Raw genomic sequence first — 19386 nt, 5'->3', positions numbered from 1 at the left:
TATGCTTTCATAGGCTGTCACTCAAAATACCTTGGAGATCCAGATAGCAAGCTCCTCCTCGCTCGCAAGAAAGTAACGATAAAGGAAAAAAGTGTCTCTGGACCAACAGGTTAAAAACAGTAGTTGACTTTATTTTCCAATTGTTGATAAAACAAAAAGTGGTACACACAATCAGGTGGTGTATGCAGGTTCGGTCTTACGCGTTTCGGCGATAGCTTACACCTTAATCATAGACCAATGATTAAGGCGTAAGCTATTGCTGAAACACGTAAGACCGAACCTGCATACACCACCGAATTGTGTGTACCACTTTTTGTTTTATCAACAATTGGAAAATAAAGTCAACTACTGTTTTTAACCTGTTGGTCCAGAGACACTTTTTTCCTTTAAATTAGAAAGTTGCTTAAAATTGCATGCTCTATCTAAATCCCGAAAGAAAGAAAAATTGGGTTCAGTGTCCCTTTAACCAGAAGCACTTACAACATTATTTATTTTTGTGTATCATGTACTATTGTGGGTTAGGTACTTACATCATATAACTCAGCGATTTTCAACCAGTGTGCCGCGGCACACTAGTGTGCCGTGAGAGATCCTCAGGTGTGCTGCGGCAGACTGACAGGCTCATCATCATTTTAGTTTACATTTTTTATTTTTAAAATTGTTATTGGGCCCTGGGCTATCATATGACAGCACACAGTCAGTCAGTGCACAACGCAGTCACGCCAGACACAGGTTTTTCGGCGAACATGACTGCACGTGCTGCTGTGTGCTACTACAGACTGAGGCTTTGAATTCAGGCGTACCCCACGTTGTCTCAAGGACCAGAGGAGACAGTACCAGGACGCTCAGAGACACTAGTCAGTCTCTCTCTCTAAGTCAGAAGTCCCGGACTAATAAGTGAGTCTGTCACATTTAGTTCTTGTGCTCCAGTCAGACCGGTGTGTGTCGCTGCCGGTACTACAAGAGTACAAGTGACTTACTGCCGCACGTCATAGGACCCTAACTCATCTGGAGTGGACACTCTCCTCAGACTGCTGGCTGCTGCACCCACCAAAGGTAAGATATCATCTAATAACTAGTATCATCTGCCTGCATTCTCTCTTATCTGTTAACCTCTGTGGGGCATGGTGCTGATAAAGGATGTAAGGGGGGGGAGATTCTGCATCAAACCATTTTTGCAGTGGGCCTACTACATGTCTGTCTGCCTAATCATTCCTCTAGTTCTGGTAAAGCCTTTTGCTCTCCTCCAGTATTAAAGAGTAATAATGTCCTTCGATATGTGCCAGAGTTATGTTAGCAGACTTGTAGGCAAGGGTGTTTAGAGGGGTAATCCCTCCACGTGGCGTTTTCATCTGGAGTGGACACTCTGCTCAGACTGTTGGCCGCTGCACCCACCACAGGTAAGATATCATCTGATAACTAGTATCATCTGATATAACTCATTGGGCACTCAAAGTCACTGTTGTGTATTAATAACAGGCTCTCACAACTATAATTTTCTTAAAAACCTATGCCTAGATTTAGAGTTTTGCGGCCAAAGGGGTGCGTTAGCTACGCATGCTTTTTTCTGGCCGCACCTTTTAAATACCGCTGGTATTTAGAGTTCACAGAATGGCTGCGTTAGGCTCCAAAAGAGGAGCATATAGCATATTTACCGCAACTTCAACTCTCGATACCAGCGGTGCTTACGGACGCGGCCAGCTTCAAAAACGTGCTCGTGCACGATTCCCCCATAGAAAACAATGGGGCTGTCTGAGCTGAAAAAAAACCTAACACCTGCAAAAAAGCAGCGTTCAGCTCCTAACGCAGCCCCATTGTTTGCTATGCAGAAACACCTCCTAAGTCTGAACCTAACACCCTAACATGAACCCCGAGTCTAAACACCCCTAACCTTACACTTATTAACCCCTAATCTGCCGTCCCCGCTATCGCTGACCCCTGCATATTATTATTAACCCCTAATCTGCCGCTCCGTACACCGCTGCTACCTACATTATAGCTATGTACCCCTAATCTGCTGCACCTAACACCGCCGACCCCTATATTATATTTATTAACCCCTAATCTGCCCCCCTCAACGTCGCCTCCACCTGCCTACACTTATTAACCCCTAATCTGCCGAGTGGACCGCACCGCTACTATAATAAAGTTATTAACCCCTAATCCGCTTCACTCCTGCCTCAATAACCCTATAATAAATAGTATTAACCCCTAATCTGCCCTCCCTAACATCGCCGACACCTAACTTCAATTATTAACCCCTAATCTGCAGACCGAATCTCGCCGCTACTGTAATAAATGGATTAACCCCTAAAGCTAAGTCTAACCCTAACACTAACACCCCCCTAAGTTAAATACAATTTAAATCTAACTAAATAAATTAACTCTTATTAAATAAATTATTCCTATTTAAAGCTAAATACTTACCTGTAAAATAAACCCTAATATAGCTACAATATAAATTATAATTATATTATAGCTATTTTAGGATTTATATTTATTTTACAGGTAACTTTGTATTTATTTTAACCAGGTACAATAGCTATTAAATAGTTAAGAACTATTTAATAGCTAAAATAGTTAAAATAATTACAAAATTACCTGTAAAATAAATCCTAACCTAAGTTACAATTAAACCTAACACTACACTATCAATAAATTAATTAAATAAAATACCTACAATTATCTACAATTAAACCTAACACTACACTATCAAATAAATTAATTAAATACAATATCTACAAATAAATACAATGAAATAAACTAACTAAAGTACAAAAAATAAAAAAGAACTGTTACAAAAAAATAAAAAAATATTTACAAACATTAGAAAAATATTACAACAATTTTAAACTAATTACACCTACTCTAAGCCCCCTAATAAAATAACAAAGCCCCCCAAAATAAAAAAATGCCCTACCCTATTCTAAATTAAAAAAGTTCAAAGCTCTTTTACCTTACCAGCCCTGAACAGGGCCCTTTGCGGGGCATGCCCCAAAGAATTCAGCTCTTTTGCCTGTAAAAAAAACACATACAATACCCCCCCCCAACATTACAACCCACCACCCACATACCCCTAATCTAACCCAAACCCCCCTTAGATAAACCTAACACTAAGCCCCTGAAGATCTTCCTACCTTATCTTCACCATGCCAGGTTCACCGATCGGTCCTCGGAAGTCTTGATCCAAGCCTCGGAAGTGTTGATCCAAGCCCAAGCGGGGGGCTGAAGAGTGACGTCCATCCTCGGGCTGAAGTCTGGATCCAAGCGGCGGCTGAAGAAATCCATCATCGGGCTGAAGTCGGAAGTCCATCATCGGGATGAAGTCTTCTATCAAGCAGCATCTTCAATCTTCTTTCTTCCGGAGCGGAGCGGAGCCATCTTCTTCCCAGCCGACGCGGATCCATCCTCTTCTAACGACGCCTACTAGCCGAATGACGGTTCCTTTAAATGATGTCATCCAAGATGGCGTCCGTCGAATTCCGATTGGCTGATAGGATTCTATCAGCCAATCGGAATTAAGGTAGGAAAATTCTGATTGGCTGATTGAATCAGCCAATCAGATTCAAGTTCAATCCGATTGGCTGATCCGATCAGTCAATCAGATTGAGCTCGCATTCTATTGGCTGTTCTGATCAGCCAATAGAATACAAGCTCAATCTGATTGGCGTAAGGGGATCTGCGGTATGGAAAAGTCGCGGCTGGAAAGTGAGCGTTAGACCCTTTCCTGACTGACTCCAAATACCAGAGGGCGGTAAAAAACAGCGTTAGGAGCCTCTAACGCTGGTTTTCACGGCTACCGCCCAACTCTAAATCTAGGCCTTAGTTAGTCCTTGTAATCTGAACCCCTCCGCTACTTTTGTGTTCCCCAATATCCACCCCCATGCTTGTCACCTGTCTCTGATCTCTATCCCCCTGCTCTTGTTGCACTACATTCCACTAATATCATGATAATAGTGGAATGTAGTGCTTAATGCCTAACATTTAAAAATACTTGCTTTCTATGCAGATTTTATTATTGTCCTATCTTGAATAATTAGATTAAATTTGATAGTACAATAAAACAAATCTCAATGGAAAGCAAGTATTTTTAAATGTTAGGTATTAAGCATACTGTCATCTGTAAAACCTGTCAAAACACATAAATTAAATCTTCAGAGTTGCCTTTTGTGTTTCCCACATAATAATTTTCGATGTCTTACTAATGCATATATATTATATATGAGTTAAGCAGGTACAATGAAAAATATGATAAGGTACAGTTATCAGACCAAAACACATTTCATGGCATGCACACATTTGAAAATGTATTTTATTAAAGGGACATGGAACTATTTTTTTTTATTTCATGATTCAGAGAGCTCCAGTTCCCATCCTCCATCCGCAGATTTCTTCTCCTTTTCCCCACTCCATATCCACCTGCTCTCATCTCCAGTCTCCAACATTCATCCCTCTGTCATCTAATTCTACAATCTACGGTTCTTGGCCTCCAACCTCCTGCTGTAATGTCCACTCCCCACAACCTCTTTGCCTCTTGATCTAATATCCTGTCCCCATTCTCCAGTCCACACTTCTTCAAAATATATATAATCCCACAAAAACTAGTATCAAAGCCTGTGGCCCCACAGGATACAGGGGATCAGATTGACTACTACTGAGTAGTCAATCTGATCATCTGTGTCCTGTGGGGCCACAGGCTTAGATACTAGTTTTTGTGGGATTATATATATTTTGAAGAAGTGTTATCTGAATTTGACCCTGCGTTCCCAATGCATAAACACCTACTCACTGTATAAATAGGTATGCATGACCGTGGCCGGACTTTTAGCCGACGGACACTTGGCCGATGGACATTTGGCCGAAACACAAGTGGCTGTCAGATAACAGTCCGGCCACGAGATAGATTTGATAGATAGATACATAGATTAAAGATAGATCAATAGATGCAATAGATACATTTGATAGATACGATAGATAGATAGATTTGATAGATAAATAGATAGATTTGATAGATAGATAGATAATTTCCCAGACAGAGAATTACAAAACGTGCGGCCTGGGACCCATGGTAAGGTTCCCAGAGGCAGTTGCGGCGCCCGAGGCTCTGATTAGAACAGAGCACTCTGGAACGTATCTGCCCTCGGCCGAAATCGGAACATTCTTTAGCTTTCTGTCTGTCAGCCAAATGTCCATCTGCCAAATGTCCTTCTGCATTTTGTCAGAGCACCATGCATGACAGTGTGTATATGTTTATGTGTCTCTGTGTGTGTGTATCCATGCATGTTTGTGTGTGTATGTATGCATGTGTGAGTGTATGCATGTGTGTATGTACGCATGTGTGTGTGTATGATTGCGTGTTGCGTGTGTGTGTGTGTGTGTGTATCTCATATATATATATACTGTATTGATTAGGCTACAATCTGTGATTTTGTTAAATTTTGGGATGGTGGTGTGCCGCAGGATTTTTTAATGTAAAAAAATGTGCCACGGCAAAAGAAAAGGTTGAAAATCACTGATATAACTGGTGGTGTATAGAACAATATGCATTATAGCATGATGATAAAAATGGTTGAGTATTAGTGGAGGTGTTGGTTTTCAGATTATTTTCAAAATAAAAGATTTTCTGCTCTATAATGTAAATTAATATTTTTTTTCTTCTTAAAATGTTTAGAGGTGTGACTGCTTGTTTAAGAAATTATTTAAATGTCCCAGTCCTTACGGAGACATGAAACCCCAAATTTTTCTTTCATGAGTCAAATAGAGCATGCAATTTTGAACAACTTTCCAACTTCTATTATATAATTTGCTTTGTTTTCTTGGTATCATTTGTTGAAAAGCATACATAGGTAGGCTCAGGAGCAGCAATACAGTACTAGGAGCTGGCTACTAATTGGTGGCTGAACATTTATGCCTCTTGCATTGGCTCACCATATGTGTTCAGCTATCTCCCAGCAGCGCATTGCTATTCTTTCAACAAAAATACCAAAAGAATGAAGCAAATTTGATAATAGGAGCAAACTGGGAAAATGTTTAAAATTGTATGCTCTATCTGAATCATGAAGTAAAAATGTGGAGTTTCATGTCCCTTTAAAGGGACATTAAACACTAAATACATTTTATAAACATAGTACTGAGGTTAATCCCCACCTTCCTCTAGTCATGGGTGTTGCTATGCTGAAATTTAGCTTTCACTGCATTCCAGTGCTGCTGTATTTGCACATGTGCAGCAACATTACTTAAAGGGACATAATACTCATATGCTAAATCACTTGAAACTGATGCATTATAGCTGTAAAAAGCTGACAGGAAAATATCACCTGAGCATCTCTATGTAAAAAAGGAAGATATTTTACCTCACAATTTTCTCAGCTCACCAGAGTAAGTGATATGTAAAAATTGATCTTTCAGTTACCGCCCAGCTGCAGGTAAAAAAAAAAAAGAAGGAACGAAGGAAGGAAGGAAGAAATGAACAGCAGCAACTCAGCATCAGCAGTGCTGAGGTCATTAACTTTTTTTACTGTAATCTCATGAAATTTCATAGTAAAATTCCTTAAACTGAATAGGGCAATAACATGAGTGTGCATGCGGAATGCTCCTTTGCAAGTCCCGGGACAGGCATACTGATTTGCTGCTTAAAGTCCTTTACAGTGGGGTGTGAATACTTAGGACATTTTGAGGTCAAATTTCTTCATTTTTTACATAGAGATGTTCAGGTGATATTTTCTAGTCAGCTTTTAACAGCTATGCTGCATCACTTTCAAGTGTTTCAACATTTGGGTATCACGTCCCTTTAAGATACCTGCAGTGTAACATAGGTTCCAAAATAGCTGCACCCATAATTAGAGGGTAGTGATGTCGCGAACATAAAAATTTGGGTTCGCGAAAGGCGAACACGAACTTCCAAAAAAGTTTGCGAACGGGCGAACCGCCATAGACTTCAATAGGCAGGCGAATTTTAAAACCCACAGGGACTCTTTCTGGCCACAATAGTGATGGAAAAGTTGTTTCAAGGGGACTAACACCTGGACTGTGGCATGCCGGAGGGGGATCCATGGCAAAACTCCCATGGAAAATGACATAGTTGATGCAGAGTCTGGTTTTAATCCATAAAGGGCATAAATCACCTAACATTCCTAAATTGTTTGGAATAACGTGCTTTAAAACATCAGGTATGATGATGTATCGATCAGGTAGTGTAAGGGTTACGCCCGCTTCACAGTGCGCAGTGTAGGTGATATACCTGCCCTGACCATGCTTTGCAGACCAGGTATAAGTGGTCAGATGGACCCTTGCCCCAACACTGTGTGACAGACATGCCATTATAGCAGACTTATATGGCTTTGGCGTTGCTTTTTGGTAATTAGAAGGCTGCTAAATGCCACTGCGCACCACACGTGTTTTATGCCCAGCAGTGAAGGGGTTAATTAGGGAGCATGTAGGCAGCTTGTAGAGTTAATTTTAGCTTAAGTGTAGTGTAGTAGACAACCCAAAGTATTGATCTAGGCCCATTTTGGTATATTTAATGCCACCATTTCACCGCCAAATGCGATCAAATAAAAAAAAATTGTTCACTTTTTCACAAACTTTAGGTTTCTCACAGAAATTATTTACAACTTATGCAATTATGGCATAAATGGTTGTAAATGCTTCTCTGGGATCCCCTTTGTTCAGAAATAGCAGACTTATATGGCTTAGGCGTTGCTTTTTGGTAATTAGAAGGCTGCTAAATGCCACTGCGCACCACATGTGTTTTATGCCCAGCAGTGAATGGGGTTAATTAGGGAGCATGTAGGCAGCTTGTAGAGTTAATTTTAGCTTAAGTGTAGTGTAGTAGACAACCCAAACTATTGATCTAGGCCCATTTTGGTATATTTAATGCCACCATTTCACCGCCAAATGCGATCAAATAAAAAAAGATTGTTCACTTTTTCACAAACTTTAGGTTTCTCACAAAAATTATTTACAAACAACTTATGCAATTATGGCATAAATAGTTGTAAATGCTTCTCTGGGATCCCCTTTGTTCAGAAATAGCAGACCTATATGGCTTTGGCGTTGCCTTTTGGTAATTAGAAGGCTGCTAAATGCCACTGCGCACCACACGTGTTTTATGCCCAGCAGTGAAGGGGTTAATTAGGGAGCATGTAGGGAGCTTGTAGAGTTAATTTTAGCTTAAGTGTAGTGTAGTAGACAACCCAAAGTATTGATCTAGGCCCATTTTGGTATATTTCATGCCACCATTTCACCGCCAAATGTGATCAAATTTAAAAAAAACTTAATTTTTTTTGCAATTTTAGGTTTCTCACAGAAATTATTTACAAACAGCTTGTGCAATTATGGCACAAATGGTTGTAAATGCTTCTCTGGGATCCCCTTTGTTCAGAAATAGCAGACAGATATGACTTTGGCGTTGCTTTCTGGTAATTAGAAGGCCGCTAAATGCTGCTGCGCATCACTCGTGTATTATGGCTAGCAGTGAAGGGATTTATTAATTAGGTAGTTTTTAGGGAGCTTGCAGGGTTAATTTTAGCTTTAGTGTAGAGATCAGCCTCCCACCTGACACATCAGACCCCCTGATCCCTCCCAAACAGCTCCCTTCCCTCCCCCACCCCACAATTGTCCCCACCATCTTAAGTACTGGCAGAAAGTCTGCTAGTACTAAAATAAAAGGTTTTTACATTTTTTTACATATGCTGTGGTGTAGCATCCCCCTTAGCCCCCAACCTCCCTGATCCCCCCCAAAACAGCTCTCTAACCCTCCCCATCTGCCTTATTGGTGGCCATCTTGGGTACTGGCAGCTGTCTGCTATTATTTCATAGTTAAAAAAGTGTTGTTTTTTTTAAATGTACACTACTGTTACACCAGATATGAGTGGTGGCACTGGGCAAGTGGGCACAGTATACGCTGTGAGACTGACACACGCGCTGGCAGGCAGGCAACTGCAATTAGATTACACAGGAAAAAAAAAAGCAGACTGATGTTCTAGCCCTAAAAAGTGCTTTTTGGGGTGCTGTCCTTACAGCAGAGATCAGATGAGTCCTTCAGGACTGTAGTGGACACTGAATACACTAGCCTAGCTATCGATTTCCCTATGAAATCAGCAGCATCTACACTTTCCAGGCCTCCTCTCACTATGAATTCAGCTTCCGAATGAATCTAAAATGGATGCTGTCCAGGAGGTGGGAGGGTCTGGGAGGGAGGATCTGCTGCTGATTGGCTGTAATGTGTCTTCTGACTGTGAGGTACAGGGTCAAAGTTTACTCAATGATGAGGAATAGGGGGCGGACCGAACATTGCATATGTTCGCCGTCTGCGGCGAACGCGAGCATGCTATGTTCGCCGGGAACTATTCGCCGGCGAACAATTCGCGACATCACTGTTAGAGAGAGGTGTATGAAATGTAATTAGTGTTTAGAATTTCACTCAAGTGCACAAATCTACTGTCTTTATTACGGCAGTACAAGCAGTTTAGAAATGAAGAGGAGACTGGTGTTGTTGTTTTCGTTTTACTATTAGTAGAATATTCTTGTGTAAAAATAAAATGAAAAGGGTCAGATTACAAGTGGCCAAGCCAAAACAAAATTAACAACCTCTCTTAAATTAAACGAAAATGATATGAAACGTTAACATCATTGGAGCGCAATCCATACCGCTTGCATTTTTGCTCTGGTATTATAAGTCCATACGCACAACAATAATCATGTCGGATAGCACAGGTGTGTCCTTTTCTTTTGGGTAATATATTTTATGTTGTATAATGCTAAAGGGCTAAAGAACACAAATATTCTACTCAAATAGTGGAGTTTTCAGTTACCCAATTTTTTTTGCCTTCCGTTATTCAGATAGAGTGTGTGATTTTAAACAACTGTCCAATTTACTTCTATTATCTAATTGTTTTGTTCTCTTGGTATTCTTTGTTGAAAAGGATACCCAAGTAGGCTCAGGAGTCGCTGATTGGTTGCTGCACATATATGCTTCATGTTATTGGCTCACCCAGTGTGTTAACTAGCTTCCAGATTACAGTGGCCAAGCCAAAACAAAATTAACAACCCCTCTTAAAGGAACAGTTAAAAATTAAAGGGACAGTCTACTCCCTTTATTACCCATTCCCCAGTTTTGCATAATAACACGGTTATATTAATATACTTTTTACCTCTGTGATTATCTTGTATCTAAGCCTCTGCAGACTGCCCCCTTATTTCAGTTCTTTTGACAGACTTGCATTTAGCCAATCAGTGCTGACTCATAAATAATTCCATGGGAGTGAGCACAATGTTACCTATAAGGCACACATGCACTAGCGTTGTCTAGCTGTGAAAATCTGTCAAAATGTACTGAGATTAGAGGAGGCCTTCAAGGGTTTAGAAATTAGCATATGAGTCTACCTAGGTTTAGCTTTCAACAAAGAATACCAAGAGAACAAAGCAAAATTGATAAAATATGTTCAATTGGAAAGTTGTTTAAAATTACATGCCCAATCTGAATCATGAAAGTTTAATTTTGAATAGACTGTCCGTTTAACCCCTTAAGGACCACGGCACTTTTCCATTTTTTGACCGTTTGGGACCAAGGCTATTTTTACATTTTTGCAGTGTTTGTGTTTAGCTGTAATTTTCCTCTTACTCATTTACTGTACCCACACATATTATATACCGTTTTTCTGGCCATTAAATGGACTTTCTAAAGATACTATTATTTTCATCATATCTTATAATTTACTATAAAAAAATGATAAAATATCTGGAAAAAAAACACACTTTTTCTAACTTTGTCCCTCAAAATCTGTTACACATCTACAACCACCAAAAGACACCCATGCTAAATAGTTTCTTAATTTTGTCCTGAGTTTAGAAATACCCAATGTTTACATGTTCTTTGCATTCTTTGCAAGTTATAGGGCCATAAATACAAGTAGCACTTTGCTATTTCCAAACCACTTTTTTTCAAAATTAGCGATAGTTACATTGGAACACTGATATCTGTCATTTTTTTCACAGACTTTAGGTTTAGGTAACAGACTTATATGGCTTTGGCGTTGCCTTTTAGTAATTAGAAGGCTGCTAAATGCCGTTGCGCACCACACGTGTATTATGCCCAGCAGTGAAGGGGTTATTAGGGAGCTTGTAGGGTTAATTTTAGCTTTAGTGTAATGTAGTAGACAACCCAAAGTATTGATCTAGGCCCATTTTGGTATATTTCATGCCACCATTTCACTGCCAAATGTGATCAAATAAAAAAAATTGTTCACTTTTTCACAAATTTTAGTTTTCTCACTGAAGTTAATTAACAGCTTGTGCAATTATGGCACAAATGGTTGTAAATGCTTCTCTGGGATCCCCTTTGCTCAGAAATAGCAGACATATATGGCGTTGCTTTATGGTAATTAGAAGCCTGCTAAATGCCGCTGTGCATCACACGTGTATTATGTCTATCAGTGAAGGGGTTAATTAGGTAGCTTGTAGGGAGCTTGCAGGGTTAATTTTAGCTTTAGTGTAGAGATCAGCCTCCCACCGGACACATCACACCCCCTGATCCTTCCCAAACAGCCTCTTCCCCCTCCCCAGAATTGTCCCGCCATCTTAAGTACTGGCAGAAAGTCTGGCAGTACTAAAAGAAAAGTTTTTCTTTTGTTTTTTTTTATAATTCTGCTGTGTAGGATCCCCCCTTAGCCCCCAACCTCCCTGATTCCCCTCAAACAGCTCTCTACCCCTCCCCATCTGCCTTATTGTGTGCCATCTTGAGTACTGGCAGCTGTCTGCCATTACCCAGTTTAAAATAAAATATGTTTTATGTTTTATTTAGATTTTTTATGTTTTATTAAAGAAATATTGAATGTTTTCTATAGTGTAATTGCCTCCCCTCAACATCCAACCCCCCACCCTCTCCCAGATCCCTTAATTTTAAATTCCCACCCTCCCCAGTCCTCTTTCCCACCGTACCTGTGCCATATTGTCCCATGGTGTAGGGTTCCCACCCACGCCCGTGCGCACACCCACCTCCGTGCATGCACGCGACCCCCCCTCCTTCACCGATGGCCGCCCATCCGCCTCCCTGCATCAGCTCCCACCCACCAACGATTACGGCCATCGATGGCCGATGCAGAGAGGGCCACAGAGTGGCTCTCTCTGCATCGGACTGCTAGAAAGTGTTATGGCAGGATGCCTCAATATCGAGACATCACTGCAATAACATAAAAGCAGCTAGAAGCAATCAGGATCGCTTCCGCCACTTTCAAAGACCAACGACGTAAGGGGGACCGTCCTCTTTCGTTAACTGCATTTTTTGCATGATGTACCCCATACGTCGTTGCTCGTTAAGGGATTAAACTTTCGTGATTCAGATAGGGCATGGAATTTTAAACAACTTGCCAATTTACTTTTATCATTAAATTTGCTTTTTTCTCTTGGTTTTTTTTGTAAAAAGCTAAACCTAGGTCTAATATGCTAATTTATAAGACTCTGCACTCAAACTCTTAGCTCACCGTCTGGCTGTGAATAGCTTATAACATGTACTGTTTGTTCATGTGTGCCATATAGATAACATTGTGCTCACTCTAGTGGAGTTATTTAAGTGGAGACAGCACTAATTGACTGAATTGAAATGCTAGTCTGTCAAAAGATCTAAGATAAGAGGCTGTCTGCATAAGCTTAGATACAAGGTAATCACAGAGGTAAAAAGTATATTAATATAACAGTGTTGGTTGTGCAAAACTGAGAAAAGGAAAATAAAGGGATTACCTTATCTTTTTAAACAATAACATTTTAAGTGTTAACTGCCCCTTTAAAGTGTTCCATACAATAATCCTCATGCATAGTGTGGAGGGCAGCACTAAAATTAACAATAACTATGTGAGCATGAAGCAATTTACTGTATAATCCTCCATCACCTCCATCAGTCTTCATTGCTGCAGCACTCAGCTTCCAGTATAAGGATGTGTAAGCTGTTCACTCCTTATCTATTTGTTTGTTAGCGGTTCTTCTGCCCCATAGACTATACATTCTATGAGTACGGTTGAGAGCTGAAACACATTACATGATCTCATCCAGCTATGCAGTTTTTGTAATATGTATTTTTTACATTGAGATGTTTTTAATCCGAGGCAATAAAGGATTTCTGGTTTTATATCCGTGAGCAACCAGTATTGTTTTTCATTAGATTACAAGTGGAGCACAAAGATGCAAGTGATATGAAACATTAACATAATTGGAGCACAATCCATACTGCTTGTATTTTTGCTTTGGTATTATAAGTTCATACGCACAACAATAATCATGTCGGATAGCACAGGTGTAGTTCTTTCTTTTTGGGTAATAGATTTCATGTTGTATAACGCTAAAGTGCTAAACCAATAAAGAACAAATATTCCACTCAAATAGTGTTTTCAGTTAAAGAGACACGAAACCCAAAATTGTTTATTTCAGGATTCAGATAGAGCTTGTGATTTTAAACAACTTTCCAATTTACTTATATTATCTTATTTGTTTTGTTCACTTGGTATCCTTTGTTGAAAAGGATACCTAGATAGGCTCAGGTTGCTGCACATATATGCTTCATGTTCTTGGCTCACCCAGTTTTTTTTTTAATTGTATTCTCTATCTGAATCATGAAAGAGTTTTTGGGAGTTTTATGTCCTAATATCTTTGCTGTGAAAATCCAGATCTTAGTGTGTTGAACTTTCCCAAGAATAAATCCGGCTCTGAAAAGAAGTGCATGAGCGGCCTCCTTCTTCTGCATTCGAATCCTAAAAAAGGAACCGAATGCACTTGTCTTAATATAATTATGCACTTGTATACAATTAAACCAATTATGGAACCCTTCAAATAATTTTTCCAATTAATCACATTGGGCAAGAAGTTTGGTATCATCGGTAAGTAAATATATCAGTACATCTCTGAGAATTCCTTCTGTGTAATAATTAACAATAGTTTTCCCAAAAGGGAATTCATTATTATTATTATTATTGACAATCCAACACTTTTTTTTATAATTAAATGAACATGTCCATTTTCAGAATAGGAGTCACTTTCATGTACTTATCTTTTCTTTACCCATTGTTCAGTAATCATAGCTTAGCCAATACAAATAGTCTTCTATGGATATTATTTCTTAACTGACCATGAGACTGACGTGCACATACACGTGCATGCTCTTGCACAGACCATTTACATACAACTTATGATTAGTGGTCATCTTCAGGATTGTTTCCATGAAAAGTAAATATATTTTTTTTTTCTTCTAATGGTATGTTTTAAACATCTAAAGTGATTGTAAACTTTAATGATTTAAAGCCCAGTATCAAAAAATTATCTTAAAAACAGGGAAACTTTAATTATTTAAAATTTACAAAGACGCTTATTTTTTAAAATACTTACCTTTGCGTTATAGTAAACATAACGCTGATCCTCTACCCGCATCTCCTGTTTTCTTTAGCAGATCTGTGACGAATCCGGCTTCCTCCAATTCCTCTGATAGCAAATGCCTGTATCAAGCACGCTAAGAGTAGGGGTGACAGGGGGCATCCCTTTCTAGTATCTTTAGATATTACAAAGGGAGTAGACAACACTCCGTCTATGCCTCTTTTAGCTTGTTATCTATAAGTACAAAATCCTTTTCCGCTGCTGTTTTGCTTAGTCTAGTCCATTTATATAGGTTGCCTGTATAATTTTACTTTCAGAATGTAAAAACTTCCATTTACAAATATTAAATCTCATTTGTCACTTACCAGCCCATACCTTCATTTTTTTTTAATCTCCTTGCAAAGCAATTACATCCTGCACTGACCTAATCATCTTACATAACTTTGTATCATCAGAAAAAATAAAGATGTTGCTCCTCTTCCTTCAAGTCATTTATCAAAATATTAAAAAGAACAGAGTATGTTAACAGTCATGGGGGACCCCAATAATTACAACTCATTGTTATACAGGGGAAACTCGAAAATTAGAATATTGTGCAAAAGTTCATTTATTTCACTAATGCAACTTAAAAGGTGAAACTAATATATGAGATAGACTCATTACATGCAAGGCAATATAGTTCAAGCCGTGATTTGTCATAATTGTGATGATTATGGCTTACAGCTCATGAAAACCCCAAATCCACAATCTCAGAAAATTAGAATATTACATGCAATCAATAAAACAAGGATTGTACATAGAACAATAGCGGACCTCTGAAAAATATAAGCATGCATACTGTATGTACTCAGTACTTGGTTTGGGCCCCTTTTGCAGCAATTACTGCCTCAATGCGGCGTGGCATGGAAGCTATCAGCCTGTGGCACTGCTGAGGTGTTATGGAAGACTGGGATGCTTCAATAGCGGCCTTCAGCTCTTCTACATTGTTTGTTCTCATGTCTATCATCTTTCTCTTGGCAATGCCCCATAGAATCTCTATGGGGTTCAGGTCGGGCGAGTTTGCTGGCCAATCAAGCACAGTAATCCCACGGTCATTGAACCAAGTTTTGGTGCTTTTGGCAGTGTGGGCAGGTGCCAAGTCCTGCTGGAAAATGAAGTCAGCATCCCCATAGAGCTCATCTGCGGAAGGAAGCATGAAGTGCTCCAAAATCTCCTGGAAGAGGGCTGCGTAGACCCTGGACTTAATGAAGCACAGTGGACCAACACCAGCAGATGACATGGTTTCCCAAATCAACACAGACTGTGGAAACTTCACACTGGACTTCAAACATCTTGCAGTGTGTGCCTCTCCATTCTTCCTCCATACTCAGAAACAAAAGCCATCCTTTCTGTTTTTGTTTACTCTCCTCCTTTAGTTTAGGTCTCAACACCTCACTTCTAGGAATTTCATGGACTTTTTTAATGGTTTAATGGATATTACATTTTGGATATCCCCTTGTAATAAATTTATTGCCCATCTCATTTAATCTAGTTTCAACTAGATATTTGTTTCTGAATTTAATCAATGTACTAAGTAAACATATTTTAGGGATTGTAAGGAAACATTGGCATTTATTGAGCGATTGTCATCCATCCCATGATGTCTTTAAGAACTATCCCCTTTCAGCATATAAGAGATCGTGTAACATTAAGGATAGATTGGTGAGGGCTGATGTAGGGAGCAATAAAACAGATAAGATATATTACATCCAAGAAGAATGGTTGATTCCCTTGTTTATCCTGCTCAAACTGTAACAGTATGATTAAAGGAGATACATTTACACACCCCTTACTGGTCAGAAATTTAAAATGTAAGGATTTCATACATATAATACTACTTATGTAGTTTACTTAATTAAATGTCCATGTGGGATTATTTATTTGGGTGAGACAACCCAAAAAGTAAGAGACAGAATGATACAGCATAAATCAGCAATAAGACGCAAGGATAAGGAAGCCCCTGTGGCCCACCATTTTGTTGAAGCTGGTCATTCTGTCTCTCAACTTAGATTTCAAATAATTGAACATGTTGCCCCTTTAAGGAGGGGTGGTAATAGAGAGCTTTATCTCAAGAAGCGAGAAGCACATTGGATTTATAAATTAGATTCTATGTATCCAAAATGAATGAATAGAGATATGGAATGGAATTTATTTGTATAGATATCTGCTGCCATAATGTTCTGTTTTGCTTTGAAATTTAATTACAATTGATACCACTAGGTGGAGATATAGTAGAAGTAAACTCTGTAAGGATTATGAAGGAGTAAATGAGAATGTTAAAGGGACAGTCAACACCAGAATTTTTGTTCTTTAAAAAGATAGATAATCCCTTTATTACCCATTCCCCAGTTTTGCAAAACCAACACAGTTATATTAATACACTTTTTACTGCTGTGACTAGCTTGTATCTAAGCATCTCCTGACCGCCCCTAATCACATGACTTTTAGTTATTATCTATTGACTTGCATTTTAGCCAATTAGTGCAGTGTCTGCCACAACCCACGGGCGTGATCACAATTCTATCTATATGGTTTACCTGAACTACTCTCCCCTGCTGTGAAAAGCAAATACAAAGCATGTGATTAGAGGCGGCCTTCAAGGGCTTAGAAATTATCATATGAGCCTTCCTAGGTTTAGCTTTCAACTAGAATACCAAGAGAACAAAGCAAAATTGTTGATAAAAGTAAATTGGAAAGTTGTTTAAAATTACATGCCCTATTTGAAAAATAAAAGTTTTTTTTGGCCTTGACTGTCCCTTTAAGTTAATTGAACCACCTGTGACTGTGTATAAAGGTGAGCATTTTGGGTATTACCTGTTATGACATGAATAAGGGCAGATAGCCCAAAACGTTGTCTTTCTTGTTCCCTCTGTGCAAGAATAAAGTTGAGTATTTGCAACTCTGGATCACGGTGATGCTGGTATTGTATCATTATCCATACTCTGGGTCCTTGGTTTCCAAATGAGATGCAAAATTTGCTCTCATCAGAAAAGAGAACTTTGGACCACTGAGCAACAGACCAGGTCTGTTTTTTCTTTAGCCCAGGTAAGACGCTTCTGACGTTGTTTGTTGTTCAGGAGTGGCTTGACAAGAGGAATACAACATTTGAAGCCCATGTCTAGTATCCGTCTGTGTGTGTTGGCTCTTGATGCACTGATTCCAGCCTCAGTCCACTCCTTGTGAAAGTCCCCAACACTTTTGAATGGCCTTTTCCTGACAATCCTCTCTAGGCTACAGTCATCCCTGCTGCTTGTGCACCTTTTTCTTCCACACTTTTCCCTTCCACAAAATTTTCTATTAATGTGCTTTGATACAGCACTTTGGGAACATCCAACTTCTTTTGCAATTACATTTTGAGGCTTTCCCTCCTTATGGAGGGTGTCAATGATGGTTTTCTGCACAACTGTCAGGTCAGCAGTCTTTCCCATGATTGTGATTCCTATTGAACCAGACTGAGAGACCATTTAAAGGCTCAGGAACCCTTTGCAGGTGTTATGGCTTAATTAGCTGGTTAGAGTGGGACACTTTGAGCCTAGAATATTGCACCTTTTCACAATATTCTAATTTTCTGAGATTGTGGATTTGGGGTTTTCATGAGCTGTTAGCCATAATCATCACAATTATGACAAATCACAGCTTGAACTATCTTGCTTTGCATGTAATGATTCTATCTCATGTATTAGTTTCACCTTTTATGTTGCATTAGTGAAATAAATTAACTTTTGCACGATATTCTAATTTTTTGAGTTTCACCTGTATGTCTTTTATCCAGTTGTTTATCCATGAGCTAACATTTTCAGCTATTCCCAGAGCACAGGTGAAAATCAGCTGATCAGGTTATTAGCCTATTCTCATCCATGGTAATCCTGAAAATCCCTGAGGACTGGAATTGAAAAAGATGGTTTAAAAATAGAATAGAAACAAAATAGAACATTTTTACAATAGAATGCCCCTTATATTTCAGCAACAGAGAGTAGTATATAAAATGGAGAAACACAATATTCCATTGTATTAAAACATTGTATCAAATAGTTTTAGTTTTAATGTAGCACATTCTAGCTAACATTTTTACTTTGTAAAAAAAATTAAAAATTGAAAAGCATACACCTGTAAAATGTCAGCACTATTTTATGACAAATTTGCAACATGGTGTCAAACTTCAAAGGCAGAGTATTTTTTACAATTGGACATTAAAATAATTTTTAAATGTGCATAGTATTTGCCAGCAATTACGCATTGAGTTAACCTGTATAAAATAATACAGATTCTGTAGCTGTTTAAACTTTAATTTTGTCTGCAAAATGTGAAGGGTTTTACTATTTTAGTAATGCTGTGGCCAGAGGTCAACTGTAAACATGACATTGTACTGATCTCAACAATCACTGCATAGCGTGTATCAGGGTCATAACTATACATTCCAGCATTTCTGTGGTCATTGGTAAAAGCACAGCAGGCAAAACAAACAATAAATATACCTTTGATTGTTACTATGCTTATTTAAAAAAAAAATGTAAGAGTAACGTATTTTTTAGATTAATGTCCCTCTAATTACTATACACTCAGTTTAATGGCTATCAGGGACACATATTTATGTTGATACACTAGTGTGCTAATCTGTCAGGAATTTACAACGTAGAAACAAGCAAAACTTCTGTTTATGCAGTGTATCAATTTGCATCTCCATAACCAAAGCATTAAATCTTGGAAACATTATTTTTTTCCCATCAGTGCAGCACTTGGTCTAAGCACATGTTTATTTATCATTTATTTTATATTAAATAAGCTTTTTTTTCTTGCATATTTGTGCTGTTTAGTGTTAACTCCCCCTCCTCCTTTCAGCCTACATTTGATTGCCTCTCTTCCCACAGCTTTCAATGGGTGTTTGCCTGTGTCTGAATGTCTGTAGGGTCTGAGTCAGATCATATTACAGCTGTTAGGTGAGGAGTCAGACCTGCCTGGCTGGGAGCTGGGCTAGGCAGGTGGGTGTCA

This window comes from Bombina bombina, chromosome 2, assembly GCF_027579735.1.
Source record: "Bombina bombina isolate aBomBom1 chromosome 2, aBomBom1.pri, whole genome shotgun sequence".
Classification (NCBI taxonomy): Eukaryota; Metazoa; Chordata; class Amphibia; order Anura; family Bombinatoridae; genus Bombina; species Bombina bombina.
Note: the sequence above shows the minus strand (reverse complement) of the source record.